This window comes from Hemitrygon akajei, chromosome 15, assembly GCF_048418815.1.
Source record: "Hemitrygon akajei chromosome 15, sHemAka1.3, whole genome shotgun sequence".
Classification (NCBI taxonomy): Eukaryota; Metazoa; Chordata; class Chondrichthyes; order Myliobatiformes; family Dasyatidae; genus Hemitrygon; species Hemitrygon akajei.
The window spans coordinates 80334772-80359564 of NC_133138.1; positions in this window are offsets into that span (position 1 = coordinate 80334772).

Consider the following 24793-nt stretch of genomic DNA (forward strand, 5'->3'; position numbering starts at 1 on the left):
ATCCCTGTCATGGTCAGTAAATGCCCTGCCAATATTTGATATATAAAATTGGTAACACCTACTCACACTCATCTGGATTAATTTCCATTTTTGCCATCACTACACCCACTTTCCTTCAGATCCATGGTCATTTTTATCATGAGACAACTACATTTCCTATCCACAGCTTCACCAATTCCATGTAGCAGACTTATAGATCAGAACATTTACATTCTCATCCAAGTCATTTATATTAACTATAAATGTTATGTTTCCTTACATGATGAGCAAGAGACTGTTTAATGATAATTACAGCTTAGTAAATTCTTCTGTATTAAAAGGTTTCTGTATGTGCATATAAACTCTCGCAAATATTTCAAAACACAATTGATTTTAAGAAAAATTCTGTTTGCATTTTTATGATACTTCAGCTTCTACCTTAGTCAAATCAGATCTGCCTCAACCCCCACTACACACACACACACACACACACACACACACACACACACACACACACACACACACACACACACACACACACACACACACACACACACACACACACACACACACACACACACACACACTTTGAACCAGTGTGCCAAATATGTGATGAAACATTTTTCTGCCTTTGTTTGTTTGCAAAGAGAAAACTACCATATAATTGGCTGCTCAGTTTGTTGGCATAATGTTTACTATATGACAGGGATCCCCTTGAAATGATACCTGACAGAAAACCACAGTGATTGTGGTAATGTACATTGCAGGCTTCAAGATCTTCTGCCTAAAGCTAATACAATTTTAAATATTGAGCAGTTCCCAAATCATTAAATATGTATGTCCAAAACAAGTTGCAATTATTTTGTGGTTAGAGATGGATCAATGATATATTACATATGTTTTGAGCCACATTATTTAAATGTACTGTTCACTTGAATGATAAAACTCAAACAAGGTGTGGAGTTTAGCATTCCATTCTATAAAAATACTAGAGAATGTCCAGATAGTTTTGACTAAACAAGATATATTTGTCACAATGATTTTCCTCATTGTTGTTTTATTAATTGGATTGATGTCAAATGTACAAATGTCTATTAGAAATGGAAAGCATTCTTTCAAATCATTCATCACAAAATGCATATAAATTTAGTCAAAATACAAGCTTATACATCATTAGAAACTGTATAAAAGAGTAATGTACTGTAAACTAGCAAACAACAATGCATGATTTCTGCTTGTATTTAAATCTCTCAATGAAGGAAACTAATGAGTCAATCAAAAAGCTTAAAAGGACATCAGTAACCTTAGCTTTTATACATGTGCGATAATTATTTTAGCCAGCCAGTGGTGTAATGGCACCTGCACTGGACTTTGAGGCAAGTGGTCCCCGGATCAAAACTGGCCAGCTGCTTGCATGCTTTCCATCTGTGCAGGGTTGAGCGTCGAGCTAGAAACTCAGCCTTGCAAAAACAGACAAAATGCTAAAAAAAAACAGCAAGTTTGCCACCCGATGCCCCACAAGGTGTGAAAAGGAACAACAACAATTTGGGTAGTGATGGGGATGAGTTGATGGAAGATAGTGAATGTACTATGGATAATCATTCAGGCTCTTACTTTCTATTCTGGATAGTTAGTTGAAACTCTTCAGCACAGTAACTTTAGAATGTCAGATTAGATTTCAGAAGTATAACTGAGCAGTGTTTATAAAGTATCTTCACAGATTATAGAACACAGATTATAATACTTGGCTTGAATCAGCTCTACAGTGATGTCATATACGGTAATTAAAAACTACAAGTGAGTACAATCAAGCTATATAAAATTATTTATGCTCCATGGTTTAAACGGAGTTTCTCCACCTGTTCAAGGGTCTTGCAAATCTTTAAAACAAGGAAGGGCAAATATGTTAATCTAATATATCTGGCATATCCTCTGCCTCCAGGTTTCCAGAGAAACATGTTTGACAATGAACAATATCAAATCCCAGCAGATCTGCTAGTAGTCTACAAGAAATGCTTGCTGAATTTGAAATCCTCTTTGTCAAGTCTCAAGGGCAACAAATCTTAATTTCTACTACAGCAATAATTGGTTCTTCTCTTGCATTACTATGTAAATTGGTGCTCAACTATCTCATTAAATATTAATACCACTTTGCTAAATAGAAAAAAGAGATTTTAAAATCCCCGAGTTTTCAATCCAAATGTTTAATCTTTTATTTTTCAGTTTGTAGGTACTGTATTGTTCACCCACTCAGCAAACAGATACAAATGATAGCCCCTTCTCCTGGAAGAATGCTTTTTCAGCAATTTTTGTCAGTCCTAGAAACATTAGATCAGTTAACTATTGTAGGATAAAATTGCACATTTTGAGGGGTTGTGAGGAGGCTAATGAATGCCTCTTATGATAGCACATGTAGATAAACACAAAATTCATTAAAAGTTTAAGATCTCCTACCAAAATTGTTGCCAGAAATGGCAATAACAATCATGATAAAGAGTAACTAATATATCTCAGGATCCAAAACCTTTAATCTCTCTTTCACATCTTTGCACAGATCCAAAGATGTCTTGTAACCCACTGGTGTTAACTACCAGATATAATCACATCTTCTGTAATGTGTCTTCTGCAGGATATCTTCATGTACTTCAATAACAAAAGATACAGTGCCTTTACCATACCCTCATGACTTATTATTTTGACCCCTACTAGATGTTGACCTTTAAATGGACATTTTTTTCTACCACTTATGTGCATAGCCACTAACTAGAAAGTCAATAGACAATAGGTGCAGGAGTAGGCCATTCTGCCCTTCAAGCCAGCACTGCCATTCAATGTAATCATGGCTAATCATCCACCATCAGTACTCCATTCCTGCCTTCTCCCCATATCCCTTGACTCCGCTATCTTTAAGAGCTCTATCTAACTCTTTCTTGAAAGCATCCAGAGAATTGGCCTCCACTGCCTTCTGAGGCAGAGCATCCCATAGATCCACAACTCTCTGGTGAAAAAGTTTTTCCTCAACTCTGTTCTAAATGGCCTACACCTTATTCTTAATCCAGTGCATGCTTTTCCTGCGCAATGTAATCTTTTCAGATCAATAAAAATATTTCCCAACAGACAATGAGGCATTGGAACATTATAGTTGAATTTTGATGTGGCTAATGAGGCCAATGTGAGAACTGCACTTTCTTCCACAGAAGGGTAGGAAATGCTGGTCAGACGGGTGGATGGGTGTTTCGTGAAGTTCGGAGCTTCTTCCACCATTTATAATCAGCCTCTATATGTACACATGGCTTCTAGTATCATCCTGGATGTTTAGGCTCTACTTTGAGAAGTAAGGGATCAGAGATTCCCAAAAATCATTGGCATGTTGCACATTTTCAAGGAGGCTTAGAGCACATCCTTCAAACTTCTCTTCTTTGCACCAAGTAATCTCCCCCCCCCCCCCCCCACCTCATCCTGTCAATATCAAAATAAACTATCTGCTTCAGGAGTCTGTCTTGGACTCACAAATGACCCAGTCTGCCCTAACAGAGCCTACTGAGTGTAACTAGGACCATAGTGTTAGGAATGTTGGCCTGGGAGAGGATGCTAACTTTGATTTGCTTATCCTTCTGGTAAATTTGGAAGGCTTTCCAGTCCTTGGAAGTGCTTGCTGTAAGTTTTCCAAGTCTCAGAAACATAAGAGAGCAGCGACACTTTTCCAAGAGGACCATCAGTTTTATGCTTAGTTTGAGGTCTTGATTTTCAAATACACAAAGCCAGTGAAAGGTTGATACAGAGGAAGCAGATAAGCCAGAATCAATGGAATCGACACATTATGGTGTGCACAAATGATAAAAAGAAGATTGAGAATGAGTGATAGAACGCTGGAGATTAACTATCATAAGAAAGACTCCCCCCTGTCTGGGGCAGGGATAAGAAGGATCAATCACTTGGCCAATGGGAGATTCCCTGTTCCAGTATGAAGAGTTAGTTGGCTAGGGGTCAACATATTTATGAGGACAGGTACAAAAAGGAACATAGCATGCATAGGGTATGAGGTCATTCTTACCCTCGGCCATTAGGCTCTATAATGAGTCAACCTATAGCCGGGGAAGTGATGACCCCCTTCTGTTAGACTGTTTGAGGTTTTCTTATTTTTTTATTCTTTCTTACTTCTCTTCTAATATTTGTATAACTGTTCACTTGTAATGATTCTGTGACACTGTAATTTCCTTTGGAATTAATAAAGTATCTATCTATCTATCTATTAGCAATGTGGAAACTAAGTATTGACCAGTGATCAACATCATTTTATGAATATTTATGTAGATACAAAGAAATGTGGGTTTTGAATTAAGTTTGTGCAGTAATTTATTTGAGCCAACTCAGTTTGGCAGAGTTAAGGTTCAACATGAGAATGACTGACAAAAGTGTAATGAGACAGTTTTGCGTAACATGAACATTCACCAATATTGGCTCTGTTGTCAACCTGCTGGTTATAATCAAGGATTGTATACCATCATGAAGCAAATATGAGATGGATTTTAATTCCTGTGGGCAGCCATAAATGAGGAGGGTGCTCTATCTTTATGAGATAGATTTTTAAACCCTTAAATTAACATTTCTCTTGTAAGCAATTGTAAATGCCAGAATAGTTATATTTGTATGATGATTGAAATATGATTTACAGACTGATTATTGATCCCTCTCTTGCAACCTGCGACAGTTCAGCCTATTTGCTTTCCTTGTGAGAAAGCACAGATCCTGGCCATAGGAAACTGACATTGCAACAAAGGAAGTCTCCACTGCAGAGTCCACTGAAATTTGGAGGTCAGTATTTTTCAAGGACAGCAGAGAGGACCAACTTTATCATAGACCAGCAAAATTGTGCCAATGTTATTATTATGAACAAAAAATAAAAATAAATTCACATTTCAACTCTCCGCAATATTTGAACTATGTATTTTTATACATCACACTCCGTCTCATCTGAAAATGAAATCATTATACTGTACATTATGACTAATACAGTGAAATCTCTCTGTCCTGATTAGATAATATTAAATAGACAACAAAATAGATCTACCAGAGACTTGGCTTCCCTGGATGAATGCAAAATAAAATGATTCCTTTGACCCTATATTTATATAAGGAAGTATAATTCCAGTGTGCACATTGCTATGGTAAGTACACAGAAAGCTGAAATGATTCTTTATAGATGGTGAAGACATTATAGTTTAATCACCGGCTGTAAAGCTGACAAAATGTATAAATTAAAAAAATCTGAAAAGACAAGCTTTGCATTAGATAAATCATTAGTTCAGCTAAATAAATATACACATTTTTTTCTGCACATGTTTAAAACACGTTGCACAAACTGCCTGACAATCACATCAAATTCCCGGCCTAGTCAAGTTCATAAATAATTAATAAGCCATTTGGTTAGATTGCTTGTCAAATTCATGTCACCCTGGAGTTAAAACACAGATGCTGGAAAATGGTCGCTCCACTTTCACTCTATCTATTCATTTAAAATATTGAGAAAGAATGCAAATAATAAGCAAATACAGTAACATCTACAGCAGCCAGATGTGACAGCACAACTTAACTTGGCATCAGTTGGAGAATAAAGAGCTCAGTGTGTGTATTTGAGCACGTTGTTGTTACACTGATTTATTTCCAACTACATTCATTTATATTACAAAGGATTACTGCAATTCTGCAGCAAACCATGAAAAATAAGAACTTGAATTTGCTCCAAAACTTCCTTATAGTGCCTCAGAATTGAATTGATGACCAATCTTTCATTACAACAGACCATTTTCAATTTAGAAATCCCAGTCTTCTCTTTGAAATTACAACAGATAAGGAAATGGATTGTGTTGGTCACTTAATGTTACAGAATTTTTGATATAATCTACCCACTATGCATTATTCTCTTTCAAATCAATAAAAATTCTCTCCCAAACTGAAGAGAGAGAAACCTTTACCAACAACAGGTGGAATCATTATTGAATTGTTAATAAGGTCTCCAAAGGGCTTACTTCCATGCTCTATGACAAAAGGTGAATGGATAATTGAGGAAAATGTGTTTTACCTCACAGAAAAGATGATCCAGTGTGATCAAATGTTTGTCTAAGGAGGTAGGTGTGTAGAGAAGAGGGTGAAGTGAAAATGAATAGGGTTTGGTAAGAAAATGGAAAGTGTAGGAAGGAGTTAGATGCAGATGCCGTGTATCAACAATGGGAGAAAGAGTGCACCATGGGTACTGGCTGAGGAAATCAGGAAAGTGAAAAGAACAATGATCTTTTTAATGACTCTTGCTATACAGGTGTGGGTTAAACAGTACTACAGTGCTAGGGAAAGATAAAACCATGGAAGGATTTGGAGTGAAGGAGGATGATAGAAGTGTATAAAATAATGAGGTACACATAGAGTGGACAGCCACTGTCTTATTGGTAATAGCTAATACAAAAGGACATTTTTAAAATTGAGTGGAAGAAGATATAGGTGACAGAGGCTGATACATTTAGTAGGTTAACATGGGAGGGAAGGTGAAAAACAAATTTAAATAAAAGTGAAAAACATAAATTTGAAATTGAGGTAAGAAGACAGAAGAATGGGGTTGAGAGGGATAATAAATCAGCCACTTAAACAATGAACTCAGTTCATTCAGAGTTTAATTGCTTGATGATTGAATGGAGGGTTCCTGCTAATTTGATGATGCAGCTCATAAACATTTTGATATAACTTATTAGTGGAAGTGATATATGAGACATTTGCCTAAAGATTGTATTTATTCATTTAGAGATACAGTATGGAAAGGCCATCCTAGCCCAACGAGACACTCCACCCAACAATCCCCCTATTAACACTAGACTAATCACAGGACAATTTACAATGACCATTTAACTTAAAACCAGTAGGCCTTTGGACTACGGGAGGAAACTGGAGGAAATTCACGTGGTGACAGGGAGAATGTGCAAACCTCTTACAGATGGTGCTGGAATTGAATTCCAAGCTTTGAATGTCCTGAACTGTAATAACATCCTGCTAACCATGACATTAATGCTTCTAAAAGTAGATGGAAGGAAGAGCAGTCATCTTTCAATATTTTGATGCAAGGTAAGAGCTAATGATGCCCCCAATCCCCTTCAAAAAACACTTGGGGGTGCATTGTTCAGTTTAGTTACATAAAATGAGCCTTAAGGCACTGAAATTGCATTCTAGCCGAAATACATCTTGGAAAAAAAAAACAGCATTATTTGATGTTACCCATGCATGTAATTCCACAATGAACAAAATAGGTCTCCTTGTTTATAGGTGCTTTGAATTAACCCAGCAACCAGCTGCTCTTTGAAATCGGCCCTCCTCTCGACTTTATCAGAGATGTCAAAATATGCAAGCTATACAGAAATTGCTCAATCAATCCCACGGTCAATGGTTCATATCACTCGGAGAATTGAGGAGTAAGTTATTAATAGCTGGAACAACCCACTAAAAAAGTAATAGAGACTAAACCTGCTGGTCCAGTGAAAATATCAAGATGAAAATGAATGAGAGGGAATGATAGGTTCTGATGTCTTTTCTATCATTAAACATTTGTCCCCCCATTCTGCTGGGTTCAGGATTATCTTACTCTGTGACTTCACCTGTCTTTTCTGATATGTGAGATTCTGTTGTGTATGTAATAGCTTAGTAGTATTTGAGTAATATTGTAACTATATTATTTGATTAAGTATTCTTGTTTGTTTAAATAGTTCATTATGGGTTATATGTAAAAAGAAATGAATTACATACACTATGACGCTACCATGAGATACATACGTGTCTCACTCAGAGTAAACGTGAAGTTAGAATCAGCTTCAGACTCCTGTCTTTTCTTTTACATTAGTTTAATATTTTGGAGTTACAAAACATAACATAAATCTTCTATGTAGTGCAGCTTTGCTTTATTCATTCTCAGGGTATGGGCATCACAGACACAACCAGCAATTATTTATTACCCTTCCCTAATAGCCCTTGGATAGAGTGACTTGCTAGTTTATTTCAGAGCCCAATTAAGAATGAACCATTTTAAAAATACATAGTTCAGTCTAACATGTCTGATTTCCTTCCATCATAGACATTCATGAATTAGGTAGGGTTCTTTTATGACAATAAGGTGGTTTTAAAGTAACCATCTATTTTAAACACAGGAATTATTAAAACCTTTACTTAAATTTCCCAGTCTGGAATTTGAGTTCATAATTTTAGATTAAGAATTTAGATTCCAATTCCTTTATGATCTGTTTTCTCCAGAGTGCAGGAGGCTGAAGATTACAGAAGTTTATAAATTCATGAAGGGCATAAATAAGATGGATGGTCACAGTCATTTTTATAAAGTAGAGGAGGGTATGTATATGGATAGAGATGCCAAAGGAAGTGGTTGAGACAGGCAAAGTACAATATTTAAAGTATACCTGGACAGGTATATACCTGGACATAGATAGGGAAGGTTTAGACTTTTTAGACCGCAACCTTTTTTTGCCGTGATGCCCTCGACCAATACCATTAACCGAGGGGTCCGTGGCCCTTATGTTGGGAACCCCTGGTTTAGATGGATATAGGCATCTTGTCAGCATGGACAATATGGACCTAAGTGCCTGTTTCCATGCTGAATTACTCTAATGAATGAACCTTGAACTCAGGGTTATAGATACAAGGGTAGGAACTGATCATTAAAACTAAGGTACAAAGGAACTTTTGCTCACAGAGGGTGGTGAATTAATGGAATTCTTTACCCCAGAAGGTTATATAGGCCAGGTCATTAACTGTATTTAAAGAGGAAGTTGCTGCTTCTTGTTGAAAGAAGGGGTTATTGAGGGTTACGGGGAACTGGCACTGAAAATGAAGTGAGGTATTCCAGCCACAGTTATAGTGGGCAGGTATGAGGGGCTACTTCTTGTCCTATTTTCCCATTTTGTTATATGGCTAATAGTCTCTGCACCAGAGGTTGAGTTAGCTCTTAATGTCTGTTTGTGACTATTTGGAATAAGCTGTTCTATTTTATTGCACATTAACATACCTGCACAGTTGATACATTTGGAGCTTCTTGTCTTAGGAAGTGGTGTGGCCTGGTCAAATTAGCTTTGAAAATTTGACTATGAACATAAAGCTACACATTAAATGCCTTGCTAACACCAAGGAGAACATTATCTGAAAGTTAAATAACAATCCGTTATGGCTATATTGTATAAAATAATCTGAAATAGAATCCCTTGATTAGTGTTGGGAAACATTTTGTCCATTACCCACACTATCCATTCATTGCCAATTCACTGTCATCTCCTCCCCATGGGGTCACAGGGAGATAAAACATGGAAAACAGGTACTGCAACCCACTGAGACTGCTCCCATCATTAACCATCCCTTTTCAGTCCCTCACTGAAGGCAGCACAATGGCAAAGTTGGTAAAACCTCCGCCCCTTTGCATGAGAGATCCATCTTTCACCCTAACCACAGACGCTACCCATGTGGAGGTTGCACATTCTTCCTGTCACCACAAGGATCTTCTCTAGGTTCTCTAATTTCCTCCCCATCCCAATGACATGCAGGTTGCTTGGTCAATGCAGGCTGGGTAGTCACTCTAAATTGTGGCTGAGAGTCAGATGAATGACAGAATCTGAGGGAGTAGGGGTAGTTGTTGAGAATGTAGGAAGAATAAGAAAGAAATGGGATCAGTCTCAGATTAGAGTAAATGGGTGGTTGATGTTCAGCATGGACTCAGGGGCCAGGTATCTGCCTATGACCTGATGGTAGTCTCATCAACACCTCCCCAATTCTACCACCAGGAATGGGCATCAATGTACACAGATTAATTACCCTCCAAACCAAACACTCTTGGGTTATGGGAGGAATCTGAATCACCTACAGGAAGCAGGTGTGATCACAGAAAGAACATGCAAGCTCCACAAGAACATTCCCGCTTTTACATCTAGCCCTTCATATCAACTCCTGCACAGTATTTTTGTTTCCCTCTGTTGTGTTTGTTCTGATATAAGAGTTGCATGTATTTAATAACTGCTTAGCTCAGAGGATCCACGGTTTGGGCTCTAGACACTGCTGGCTGGCAGCAGAGAATATGAAGCTGGGAATGGACATGAGACCAGATGCCAGAGCAGATCTCTCACTCTGCCACTGGACCGAGGGCCATGTGCACCTGACACATGGCATCTCATCTTGATACCCGCCATGGTCAACAGGACAATAAACAGGCTGAATTCATTTATCCACACCCGACTCTCTGCTACTACTCAAAGACTGTCTACTTTGCATGACAGACACGGGGTAATTAATAATAATAATAATAATAATAATAATAAGTATTTTATTGATCCTGAGTGGGAAATGATTTTGTTACAGCAGCAACATTTAAAAGTACACTTAGCAATAATAATAAATATAATAATAACTAATAAAGTACAGAATAATGTACAAAATAATAAAACAGAAACTATTGTAGTATGATGTGCGTTCTCCTGTCACACAGAGATGAACTGTTACATGTGTTTATTGGGTACAAGGCATGGAGAACACATGTGCTCACTGGCAAGCGAAAGTGTGACCACAGAGATAGCACAGTGGGATGAAAGGCTGCAGCAGACTGGATCAAATCCAATCCAGCCTGTCGTATATTTTTCATACCAGAAATAAAGGATCATTTCCAATAGTAACCACATGCTTCTAATGAATCAAAATGAGGCCTTTTATAAACGCACAATGATATACAGCCAGTGCAGACTGCACTTTAAGGCTACTGATCAGTGAAACAGTATTACTGAGAGCTTGAAGACAAAAAGATTTGTGCCAATTTCCTATGGTTTATTTTAAGTTCAGCAAAATTCCATCATCTAGGGAACCTTGCATCATCCTTTGGTTTAATTTTATTGCTTAGCAACCCAATTTGTTTTAGCCCTAGAGATAAATTCAAGGAAATGTATCCATTTGGTGGGAAAAGAATATGAGGAACTCTAGTACAGTTTGGCTGTAGAAGTGTACTGAAATTGCTCTATAGTACTGTTGCATTAATACTCCATTTACCTCATGTTTCTGCTTTACCCTACTCACATAGTACTGTACCAAATTAACTCCAAAGAGCCCAATCATTCTATTTCCGTGAATAACACTAATAATACATAGAAAGACAAAAGAAGTTACAACACAACTGATTCAAATGTCAAACACAGGAGATTCAGCAAGTGCTGGAAATCCAGAGTAACACACAAAATGGTAGAGGAACTCAGCAAGTCAGGCAGCATCTATGGAGAGGAATAAAGAGTCAATGTTTCTGGCTAACACCCTTCGTGAATATAGATTCAAATGTCTCTGCTCTGTTATCTGCCTCAGGCTTGCAAACTTCTTAAAGTGCCTGGGCTAGAAAGTGGATTGCAAAGCTTGTGTTTTATTTTTGTCCTGTAGGATATATAGAGCAAACAGTATCTATTTTTTGTCTGTATTGTATTTAGTGGCATGCTTATTATGGTAATCTGTCACATGGGTTGGGCTGTGGTAGAAGCAAATTAGTATAATTATGCATTTATGCTTGTGGTTAGTTAGTTGTTCAGTTTAATCTAGTGGAGAGGGGTGACCTATGGGAAATGTTTTTTTTTATTGACCATATTCACTAACTTCACTTAGTTACACTAACTAATCACTAATTGGGATGTTTAGTTATGCTAACTTCACTTAATATCATTAACTGCGCTATTATCTAGTATCAGTAATATCACTATTAGACCACTAATTATATCGCTAATTTAGTTTTAGTAGTTTTTCATCGCTACAAGATGGTTTCATAATAAAGGATCGAAAGTCCCAGTATCGATTCAGAGATTTGTTATCTGGAAGTGCATCATACAGTATCGATTACACTGGCTTCGTCTCTCAGTGGTTTTGGCTTGTTTTCTGGTTGTTGCTGCATAGCCTGTCTATTTACCTTCCCAAATGTCCCTTAAACATCGTTGTTGTTCCTACTTCTATTGCTGCCAATTTGATCAGAACTTTTTGAATTGCTTGGCTCCATGCCCTTCATGCACACACACCATAAAAAGACTGAAAAGTACAAACACTTGAAAGCACTGATCATCAGACCCAAGGGCAGGAATTGTCCTGTTGTTATCAGATACTGAATGGATGAATTTTTAATCATCTTGGCCCTCTCACTTTGTTTGTCTACTTGCACCGCACTTTCTCTGTAACTGCAACATATATTCTGCATTCTGCTTTCTTTTTACTACCTCAGTGTACTAATAACGGCATGGTCTATGAGGACGGCATTCAAGCAAATGTTTTTCACTGTAACTCAGTACACCTGACAATGATAAACTAACCAGTACCGAAAGTGTATATGGGAGATATTTGTTGATGTTAATTCTTGTATAGTGCTGATTTGGCAACTGCAGCATGAAACTGAGGTTAGTACTGTGTACTCAGTACTGTGCACGTCACACTCCAGAACCTGGTCTTATCACAGGGATGAAACAACCGTCTGCCCAAGTCAACAAAGTGCAATTTGTTAGTTATTGTATTTGTTAGTTATTAGGTAGAAAAGTCTGTTAAAACTATAACTAATAACATTTTTCCATAAATGGAAAAAATCAGAGGTGAACATAAGGAAATTGGGAGAAGCAGAATCAGGACATTAGCCCTGTTGAAGTTGCTATACCATTTAACAAAATCACCTCAGCACTGTTATCCTACCCTATGCTTTCCCACAGATGAGAGGTCTGTGGCTGTGCTGACCCTGCAATGGTTCTGTGAAGAGCAGAAAGAGATGAAAACCAAAGCCCACCTGGCCATAGAAATCCTAAGGAACAAAGCAGGGTAATCTGGCTAGGTGGGCATATGTGTCCTTCAGCATGTACTTTGTGCCCCTTAGGAATAGTTGCTATTGGTTACTGCATGGAGGAGTAACACATCTGAAAACCAAAGAAGAACGTCTGTCTCAGACCTGTCATAGACAACACTGCCCCGTCACGTCAGCAGCTCCTGCAATCCTACCGATCTACACTACAGATAGTTGCATGGAATGAGAAATCATTTACACATGGCATTAGGCAGCCCCAACCTGTTCAGGAAAATAATGAACTCCCATTTGATGAGTAATTGTACAAGAAATCTGGTGTGACCAGCAGAAAAGTAATTGTAAACTGGGAGTTTGCATGACTTATTTACAGTACAGGTGACCTGGGTTCAATCCCCACCGCTGCACATAAAGACTTAGTACGTTAGCCCTGTGACTGTGTGGGTTTCTTCCAGGTGCTCTGGCTTCCTCCACGGTCCAAAGACGTACCGGCTGGTAGGTTAATATGTCATTGTAAATTGTGCCATGATTGGGCTAGGATTAAATTGGGGGATTATTGGGCGGTGTGGCTTGAAGGGCCAGAAAGGCTTATTTCATGCTGTATCTTAATAAAAAATAAAAATTAAACTTCATCCTCTTTGCTAAGCAAACAGTGAGTTCATGGGATCAAGGGTTATTTCTAAACTTCTTGGTTCTTCACTTCTGCCAGAACTCCAGCAAGCACAGCTGAGGGCAGCTCTAATAACAGCCACAGAACTCCAGCAATGTTATGGAGACAGGATGAGGGTACACAGTTAGAGCTTTAGATGCCTGGACTGCCCTGAGGGAGCACTGTGGCACCCTTTATCATCTCTGATGACCAGTTCTTGTTCTTGCTGCCAAATCGCAATGAGGGATTTTCTCTGTTAATCTAAATTTGATTTACTTGAGTCAAATTTAACCTCTTCAAAGCTCAGACAATGTAACTGTCTGCGCACATGCACAAAGGCGGGCAGTGTTCTGCCTTAGACCAACAAGAGGCAAATATTATCTGTAATGTATGTGGGATCTGCAACGACTCTAACAGTAGTGTCCCATCATTTATACTTGATCTTCAATGACACCAGCACTATCAAATGCCTTCACTATCAAGATCCTGAAATTATGATTGAATAATAAATTATCTGGATGAGACTAGCTACAAATATCAGAAGTTGAGTATTTTGCGATGAGGATCTCACTCCACCATCAATAATGCAAAAAAACAAGTATGTGAAAGAACTTACTGTTGTCTGGGTGAGTACAAGACTTGATTGTACACCTACCTGCCCCAATCCTGCCACAGGCAGCTGTAGGTTGAGAAGAAGTGTGGCTGAATCATCTGTGGTAGCCCATGGATTTGTACTCTGCATATTTGTCATCAGTCTATAGGCTGAGATGGAGATAGTGAAGAGAAAGGGATATGAAAGAGAAGTAGAGAAACTTGGTAGCAAGCATTGTTGAAGATTCTCATTCAATACAAGTACAGGAAGCAGCACTAATGCAGTCATGAATACGTAGAAAGGAAACTGAGGGATGAGAAACAAGGAAAATGCCAGCATCCCTCAAGTATACCAGTGCAAACTGGGCCCTATGAGATGAGCAAACACCGAGCACTTGCAGAATCATGGCGATAAGTGCTGGAAATCAATCGGCAAGCAATATACAAGGGATGGATGATCTCATTAATTTAATGCTCAAAATTCAAAATAAGTATATTACCAAATTACATATATGTCACCATGAATTACGCTGAGATTCATTTTCTTTCAGACATTCATAGTGAATACAAAGAAACACAATTGAATTAATGAAAAACCACACAAAACAGAGATGGACTAACAACCACGAGGAAATCTGCAGATGCTGGAAATTCAATCAACACACACAAAATGCTGGTGAAATACAGCAGGCCAGGCAGCATATATATAGACGTCTCGGCCTGAAACTTTGACAGTGCTTCTCCCTATAGATGTTGCCTGGCCTGCTGTGTTCCACCAGCATTTTGTGTGTGTTGTTTGGACTAACAACCAAAGCGCAAAAGACACCAAGTTGTGCGTAGCATGAAGGGTTAACTTACCTGCCAGTCGAAAGCCACTTCCACCATGCGGACTGGCTCATTTGAAGGATGCGGCTGCTCTCTCCCATTGGCTCGTTTTTACGCCACAACACCGGCCTCCTGTTCCAGGAACCCCAGGGGTATAAAATAGCGGATGTGAGAGCCTCACTCTGTTTTCGCTGGGAGCTCCCCTTCAGACAAGGGCTGAAAGATCATTGGTAAAGTTTTTCGAACGTTCGCTTTACGACACCTCGCTGTTACGAAAGATCTATATTTTAGTTACCTGCTTTTTCTATTAGAAGGTGTTTTCACTGTTACGAAGAAAGGCAGCGCGCGAAAAAAGCAACCAAGCTCCTCCCCCAGAACCGCATTTAGCCGCCATTGCTTAAACACGTGCCTGTGAGCATCTGCGCTTTACTGTATGTTGGCTTATTTTGCATCCTTTAGCAAGATGAGTTCTAAGGTACCTGTATCAGAAAGGCCTAAAAGAGCTCGTACAAGTGTTACACTTAACGTAAAACTAGACATAATTAAGCATTTCAATCATGGTGAACGAAGAAAGGACATTGTCCACGTGTTGAATTTGTCTGTGTCCACCATTCTCACTATTTATACGCAGAGAGAGAATTTTGAAAGCTGCCGATGTTACTGTTGGTTTTGTTCGGCATCCAATAATGGATAAAATGGAAAGTCTGTTGCTTGAGTGGATTGATGGGTGTACAAAGCGTGGTGTTCCATTAAGTTATCTTATACTTAAGGAGAAATCAGTCAGCCTTTTTAATAAGCTGAAACAGAAAGCACTGGACGATGGTGATGAAAGTGTTGCGAAAGTGGAATTTAAAGGCAGTCATGGGTGGTTTGATCGGTTTCTGAGGCAAGGGCAGCTTCATAGTTTAAAGTTTACTGGAGAGAGTGCTTCGGCTGATACTGAAGCTGCCAAAAAGTTCCCGGCAGAACTGAAGGAAATAATTACAGAAGTGGTTATTCATATAAGCAATTGTTTAACTGAGACAAAACTGCAATTTATTGGAAAAAATTGCTGAGCAAGACATTTATTTCGATAGAAGAAAAGCAGGCTAAGATACACAAGGCATCGAAGGACAGGTTTACCCTAATGCCTATTATTAACACCACTGGTGATGCTGTCCTTAAGCTTCTACTAGTGTACCATTTAGAAAATCCGAGGGCACTTAAAGGCGTTGATAAGAAAACACTTCCCGTTGTGTTCCGTTCACATCCAAGTGGTTGGAATACCCAAGTGCTTTTTTCTAAGTACATGACTGGATACGTTAGTCCCTTTGTTGAAAAATACTGTAGAGAAAATAACCTCAATAATATTGTGATTGTCGATAATCCACTCTGCTGCTCATCCACCTGGCATTACCGAGTATGGCGGTAACATTCGTGTTGCGTTCTTACCGCCGAATACGACATCGTTGCTGCAGCCGTGTGACCAAGGCCTAATAGCCACAGTTAAGGCTTACTATATGCAAAATGTGATGTGTTTTATTGTAAGTGCCATTGACAGAGAGGGCAACTCTGAAGATTCTTTGCGAGAGATCTGGAAAGAGTACAATATTAAACTGGCAATCGCCAACATTGGAGATGCTCTCGATAGGCTAACAGTCTCGATGAGAAATGGCATTTGGAGGAAACTATGTCCCGAAGCAGTGAACCAATTTAAAGGCTTCGAACCATCAGCAATATATACGGCAATAGTGAGTTTGGCTAAGGAGGCTGGGTTTGTGAAAGTTGACGAAGATGATGTTAAAAGAGGTTTTGGCATTTTGGCAGTTCTTGGTTTTGACCAAGAACTGAGAGATGAAGAGCTGATGAAGAGGAAAGGATAACAATCGAAACCGAACGCAGTAGTGAACAGCACAAAAGTGAAGTCGTCCAGGAACTGAACATGAAGCAATTGCGTGAGATTTTCACTGCAATTGACAACGCTGCAATGATTGCAGAAAAGTATGACTTTAACTTTGAAGTCAAGCATACTGTCATTTTTCAAGACGTACAAAAAGGCTGGATGAACTCAGCAGGTCGGGCAGCATCCGTTGAAAGAAGCAGTCAACATTTCGGGTCAAAACCCTTCGTCAGGACTAAAGAAGGAGGGGGCAGGGGCACTATAAAGAAGGTGGGGGGAGGGTGGAAAACCAATCAGAGGAAAGATCAAGGGGTGGGGGAGGGGAAGCAGGGAGGGGATAGGCAGGAGAGGTGAAGAAGGAATCTAAGGGGAAAGCACTATGGGTAGTAGAAGAAGGCAGAGTCATGAGAGGTGATAGGCAGCTAGAAGAGGAGACAGAGTGAAGGTGGAATGGGGGAAGGGAGAGGGAAGGAATTACCGGAAGTTGGAGAATTCGATGTTCATACCAAGGGGCTGGAGACTACCCAGACTGTATATGAGATGTTGTTCCTCCAACCAAAGTTTGGCCTCATCATGGCAGTAGAGGAGGCCATGTATGGACATATCCGAATAGGAATGTGAAGGAGAATTGAAGTGAATGGCAACTGGGAGATCCTGTCTGTTGTTGTGGACAGAGCATAGGTGCTCGACGAAGCGGTCCCCCAATCTGCGTTGGGTCTCGCCAATGTAGAGGAGGCCGCACCAGGAGCACCGGATGTAATAGATTACCCTAACAGACTCACAAGTGAAGTGTTGCCTCACCTGGAAGGACTGTTTGGGACCCTGAATGGTGGTAAGAGAGGAGGAGTAGGGACAGGTGTAGCACTTACGCTTGCAAGGATAAGTGCCAGGTGGGAGATCTGTGGGGAGGGACGTGTGGACCAGGCAGTTGCGGAGAGAACGATCCCTGCGAAAAGCAGAGAGGGGTAGAGAGGGAAAGATGTACTTAGTGGTGGGGTCCTGTTGAAGGTGGCGGAAGTTGCGGAGGATAAAATGCTGGATCCGGAGGCTGGTGGGGTGATAGGAGAGGACAAGGGGAACACGGTCCCTGTTGTGGTGACGGGAGGATGGGGTGAGGGCCGAAGTGTGGGAAATGGAGGAGATGCGGGTGAGAGCATCATTGATGACGGCTGAAGGGAAACCACGATTCTTAAAGAAAGAGGACATTTGGGATGTCCTGAAACGGAAAGCCTCATCCTTGGAGATGATGCGGCGGAGACGGAGGAACTGGAAATAGGGAATAGATTTTTGCATTTAGCAGGGTGGGAAGAGGTATAATCAAGGTAGTTATGGGAGTCAGTGGGTTTATAGAAGATGTCAGTGGACAGTTTGTCTCCAGAGATGGAGACCAAGAGATCGAGAAAGGGGAGAGAAGTGTCCGAGATGGACCAAGTGAATTTGAGGGCTGGGTGAAAGTTAAAGGCAAAGTCAATGTGGTGAACTACATATACCTGTCTGGACATGCCCCCTGCTGTCTGCTCCTGTGGCTCCTCCCACAGACCCCGGTATAAAGACGATTGAGGCCTGAGCCCAGCCCTCATTCTCCAGGATGTAGTATGGTGGCCAACTACTGCTAGTTCTTTCTTCCAGTCAATAAAATTGATGCACCATCAATAATTCTCTCTGAGATGTGAAGGCGAGATATCTGCTTTTATTGACTGGAAGAAAGAACAAGCAGTAGTTGACCACCATACTACATCCTGGAGAATGAGGGCCAGGCTCAGGCCTCAATCGCGGAAGTTTTAAAACATGGAAAGCATTTTACGTCTGGAAAGATTGGATTTAGACCCCTAAGCCCCTGAAGCAGCTCTTGTCTTTGAACTCTGGCTTGCATGCTTCCAATCATACTTGCAGGAGGTTAGTGCAACTGAACCCGCTGTTATGCACCGAATTCTCCTGTCGAGGGTCACCCCGAAAGTTTACTCACTTATCAGAGGTCTGCCAACCTATGAAGGGGCACTGGACGCCCTCAAAAGACAGTACCTGCGGCCGGTGAACACCGTCTACGCAAGACATCGCTTAGCTATGCAACGGCAGCGGCCTGCAGAGTCGAGCGCCGAGTTTCTCCGAGCCCTACAGACACTCATGCGGACTTGCGATTGCAAAACACTCACGGCGGAACAGCATGCAGAGCTCCTCTTACGAGACTCCTTTGTTACAGGAATCAGGTTAGTGTAGTGCGCCAGCAGCTGCTGGAAAATGCCGATCTTACCTTACTCTCGGCGATCGAGACGGCCGACACGCTGGAGGCTGCTCTCCACAACGCTGATGCTGTCCAGCCGTGCGATTCCCCGCCAGTTCCATGGACACCTCAGACCCCGCCGCCGCCGGTCCCCGCGAGCGAATTCGCCAACGCCGCTGCAGGTCGCGATTCCACAAACTCCCCGAACCCGACCACAGCTGCTGCCCGCGCAGTGTTACTTCTGCAGACTCAAAAAGCACCCCGAAAACACTGCCCGGCGTAAGGTGCGGGCAGCAGAGCGGGAGTAAGGAATGCTCGTGATCGACATACGACTGGAGATCGGAGGATCAGCCGTTGTAGGTAGGCCGAGACCCTCGGACCTACCCGGAGAGTACCTGAGGAGGAAGGTAAAGCTGCGCAAGCGCGGGTGACGTCAGCGACGAGCGCGAGCTTTAAAAAGCGGCTCACTTTCAGGAGCGGGCAGTGTCGGTGCGGGCAGCGGAGTGCGCAGGAGCAGAGTGCTGGGCTTTGGCTCAGCGGGCTTCGGCGCAAGAGGACTTCGACAAGAAGCCTGCTTTTCATTTATTCTGACTAATCTGGGATCAGGTAATGGGGGAGACAGTTAGAGCAGTGGTGTGCTCCGTATGCAGTTTGTGGGAGGTCAGGGTCAACACAGTTGTTCCTGATGACCACACCTGCAATAGGTGCATCCAGCTGCAGCTCCTATCAGACCGAGTTAGAGAATTGGAGCAGGAGCTGGATGAACTACGGATCATTCGGGAGGCAGAGGCAGAGATAGATAAGAGTTATCGGGAGGCAGTCACACTGAAAAGACAGGAGGTAGGCAAATGGGTGACAGTCAAGAGAGGCAGGGGAGCAGACAGAGAGAGAAGAGCACCCCTGTGGCCGTTCCCATCAAAAATAAGTATACCGTTTTGGATACTGTTGGTGGGGATGACCTACCAGGAACAAGTTGCAGTGGTCCTGTCTCTGGCACTGAGGTTGGACCCGTGACTAGGAAGGGGAGGAGGGAAGAGAAGAGAGCGGTATTGATAGGGGATTCTAAAGTCAGGGGGGCGGATAGGAGATTTTGTGGGGAAGATCGGGAGTCTCGGATGGTATGTTGCTTCCCTGGTGCCGGGGTCCGAGACATCTCAGATCGGGTGCAGGTTATTCTCGAGAGGGAGGGCAAGAATCCAGATGTTGTGGTCCATGTAGGGACCAATGACGTGGGTAGGATGAGTGAGTGGGTCATGCGTAGGGAGTTCAGGGCTTTAGGTGCGAAGCTGAAGAGCAGGACCTCCAGGGTAACAATCTCAGGATTGCTACCTGTGCCACGTGTGAGTGAGGCAAGGAACAGAAGGATTATAAAGATTAATACGTGGCTGAGAGGATGGTGCAGGAGGGAGGGCTTCAGGTTTGTAGATAATTGGGCCTTGTTCCAGGGAAGGTGGGATCTGTTCTGAAGGGACAGTTTACACCTGAACTGGAGCGGTACTAACATTCTTGCAGGGAAGTTTGCTAGTGCATCTTGGGGGGGGGGGGGGTTTAATCTAAATTTGCAGGGGGCGGGGATCCAGAATGTGAGGGAGGATAGTGAGAGGAAGAATAAAGGACAGGTGGGGACTACACGGTTCCGGAATATTAAGTGTGTAGTAGAGGAAGGTGGGGCGGAACAAGTGATAAGGAGGACTCAGGTACAGAGGGATGGTCTGACGGAACATGGAGTTAAATGTGTTGAAAGAATAAGTAAATTTAGGAAGGACAACAAAATTCTAGGGGCGTATAGCCCGATGGGAGTTCGGGGAGCTGGGTTAAGCACAATAGGCAGCCATTCAAAAAGAGAGAGGAGAAATGGGCTAAAAATTCTATATCTGAATGCACGAAGTGTCAGAAATAAGGCGGATGAGCTTGAAGCCCAGGTGCGAATGGGTAACTATGATGTTGTTGGGATAACGGAGACATGGCTGCAGGGAGATCAGACCTGGGAAATGAATGTACAAGGGTATATGTGCTATCATAGGGACAGAAATGTGGGCAGAGGGGGTGGGGTGGCCCTGTTGGTGAGGAATGAGATTCAGTCCTTTGCAAGGGGGGACATAGGGTCAGGAGAAGTAGAGTCTGTGTGGATAGAACTGAGGAACAGTAAGGGCAAAAGGACCCAAATGGGTGTTGTCTACAGGCCACCAAACAGTAGCATGGATATTGGGTGCAAGTTGAATAGGGAGTTAACTTTGGCATGTGGCAAAGGTAATGTCGTAGTAGTTATGGGGGATTTCAACATGCAGGTGAACTGAGAGAATCAGGTTGGTGCTGGACCCCAGGATAGGGAGTTTGTAGAGTGCCTACGGGATGCATTCTTGGAACAGCTTGTACGAGAGCCGACCAGGGACAAGACTATTCTGGATTTAGTGTTATGTAATGAACAGGATTTGATAAGTGATCTCGCAGTAAAGGAGCCATTAGGAGGTAGTGATCACAATATGATAAGCTTTTATCTGCAATTTGAGAAGGATAAGGGCAGCTCAGAGGTGTCAGTGTTGCAGATGAACAGGGGAAACTATGGAGCCATGAGGGAGGAGCTGGCCAAAGTTGACTGGATGGATAGCCTAGCAGAAAAGACAGTGGAACAGCAATGGCAGATATTCTTGGGAATAATGCACAAGGTGCAAAATCAGTTCATCCCCCAGAGAAGGAAGGATTCAAAGGGGAGGAAGGGGCCACAGTGGTTGACAAAGGAAGTTAGAGATTGCATAGCATTAAAAAAAAGGAAATATGACAGAGCTAAGGTGAGTGGGAGGACAGATGATTGGGAAGTGTTTAAGGAACAACAGAACTTAACTAAAAAGACCATACGGGGAGAAAAAATGAGGTACGAACGCAAGCTAGCCAGGAATATAAAGGAAGATAGCAAAAGCTTTTTTAGGTATGTGAAGAAAAAGAAGATAGTTAAGAACAACGTTGGACCCTTGAAGAATGAATTGGGTGAAATTGTTATGGGAAACAGAGAAATGGCAGAAGAATTTAATGAGTACTTTAGATCTGTTTTCACTATGGAAGACACAAGCAATCTCCCAGATGTATGGATGGGCCAAGGACATAGGGTAACAGAGGAAATGAAACAGATTGACAGGAAACGGTGATGAGAAGACTGATGGGACTGAAGGCTGACAAATCTTCAGGTCCAGATGGTCTGCACCCTAGGGTACTAAAGGAGGTGGCCCTGGAAATTGCGGATGCATTGATAATCATTTTCCAATGTTCCTTAGATTCAGGATCAGTCCCTGAGGATTGGAGAATGGCTAATGTTATCCCACTTTTTAAGAAAGGAGGGAGGGAGAAAACAGAGAACTATCGACCTGTCAGCCTGACATCGATGGTGGGAAAGATGCTAGAGTCCATTATTAAGGATGAAATAGTGGCATATCTAGATAGCAGTGATAGGATTGGGCCAAGCCAGCATGGATTTACCAAGGGTAAATCATGCTTGACTGATCTGTTGGAGTTTTTTGAGGATGTAACCAGGAAGTTAGACAAGGGAGATCCAGTGGATGTAGTGTACCTACATCTGTTTACCACATCTGTTTACTACATCTGTTTTCTACATCTGTTTACCATTTACGTTAACGATTTGGATGAAGGCATTGAAAATAACATCAGCAAATTTGCTGATGATACTAAGCTGAGTGGCAGTGTGACATGTGATGAGGATATTAGGAGAATTCAGGGTGACTTGGATAGGCTGGGTGAGTGGGCAGATACTTGGCAGATGGCGTTTAATGTGAGTAAGTGTGAGGTTATCCACTTTGGGAGTAAGAACAGGAAGGCAGATTATTATCTGAACGGTGTAGAGTTGGGTAAGGGAGAAATACAAAGAGATCTCGGAGTCCTTGTTCATCAGTCACTGAAGGTGAATGAGCAAGTGCAGCAGGAAGTGAAGAAGGCTAATGGAATGTTGGCCTTTATTACAAAGGGAATTGAGTACAAGAGCAAGGAAATCCTCTTGCATTTGTACAGAGCCCTGGTGAGACCACACCTGGAGTACTGTGTACAGTTTTGGTCTCCAGGGTTAAGGAAGGACATCCTGGCAGTAGAGGAAGTGCAGCGTAGATTCACAAGGTTAATTCCTGGGATGTCTGGACTATCTTACGCAGAGAGGTTAGAGAGACTGGGCTTGTACACGCTGGAATTAAGGAGATTGAGAGGGGATCTGATTGAAACATATAAGATTATTAAGGGATTGGACAAGATAGAGGCAGGAAATATGTTCCAGAAGCTGGGAGAGTCCAGTACCAGAGGGCATGGTTTGAGAATAAGGGGTAGGTCATTTAGGACAGAGTTAAGGAAAAACTTCTTCTCCCAGAGAGTTGTGGGGGTCTGGAATGCACTGCCTCGGAAGGTAGTGGAGGCCAATTCTCTGGATGCTTTCAAGAAGGAGCTAGATAGGTATCTTATGGATAGGGGAATCAAGGGATATGGGGACAAGGCAGGAACTGGGTATTGATAGTAGATGATCAGCCATGATCTCAAAATGGCGGTGCAGGCTCGAAGGGCCGAATGGTCTACTTCTGCACCTATTGTCTATTGTCTATTGAGAAGCGACCTGCTCCAGCTGCGGGAAGAAGGGCCATTTCGCCAAGGTCTGTAAGTCTAAACCACGAGCGGGGTCGGGCAGCGCTGCGTGTGAGGCATGGGGGCTGCCATCTTGTCTGCCCGCCTCGTGCGAGGCATGGGGGCCGCCATCTTGCATGCCTGGATGGGGGCAGCCATTTTTGTCAGCGCCAACATGCCCCGCCCCCTCCCAACGGTGCTTACCGGGCACCAAGACGGCAGTTCAACTCTGGCCAACGTAACCCTCGACCAAAGCGCCCCACACCAGCTTGCAAGGTCAATGATGGACATCCTGGTGGAGGGGCACAGGACTAGCTGCCTGTTTGACACGGGCAGCACTGAGAGTTTTATTCACCCGGACACGGGGCAACGCTGCGGACTCGTGACACGGCCGGTAAGCCAGAGGGTCACCATGGCTTCTGGGTCGTGTTCCACAGACATCCGGGTGGGTTGTGTAGCGACATTGGTGGTGCAGGGCACAGAATATCGGGACTTTGCGCTACTGGTCATGCCTCAACTGTGTGCGCCTGTGCTATTGGGGCTGGACTTCCAGAGCCACCTCAAAAGTGTGACTATGGCATATGACAGGCCCCTCCCACCACTCACTGTCAGGAATCCTCAGTTTTGTGGGACCTCGCTATATACCCCACTACTGACCACACACACACACACCGAACCACACATCCCACCCAGCACCAAGCCGACAGCTATGCTACTGACACCACTTGCAGCCTCTCCACCCTCAAGATCCCTCCCCCACCGCTGTTCGCCAACCTGACCCCCGACTGTAAACCTGTGGCAACTAAAAGCAGGAGGTACAGCGCGGGGGACAGGGCCTTTATTCAGTCAGAGGTGCAGCAGCTGCTTGGGGAGGGGATCATTGAGTCAAGTACAAGCCCTTGGAGGGCCCAGGTGGTTGTTGTTCGGACCGGGCAGAAAAATAGGATGGTCGTGGACAATAGTCAAACCATCAATAGGTTCACGCAGCTTGACATGTACCCCCTACCCCGCATCGCGGATATGGTCAACCAGATAGCTCAGTACAAGGTGTACTCGACAATAGATCTGAAATCCGCTTATCACCAGCTCCCCATCCGCCCAGAGGACCGCCCCTACACCGCCTTCGAGGCGGGCGGCAGGCTCTATCACTTCCTGCGCATCCCCTTCGGTGTTAGAAATGGTGTCTCTGTCTTCCAGAGGGAAATGGAC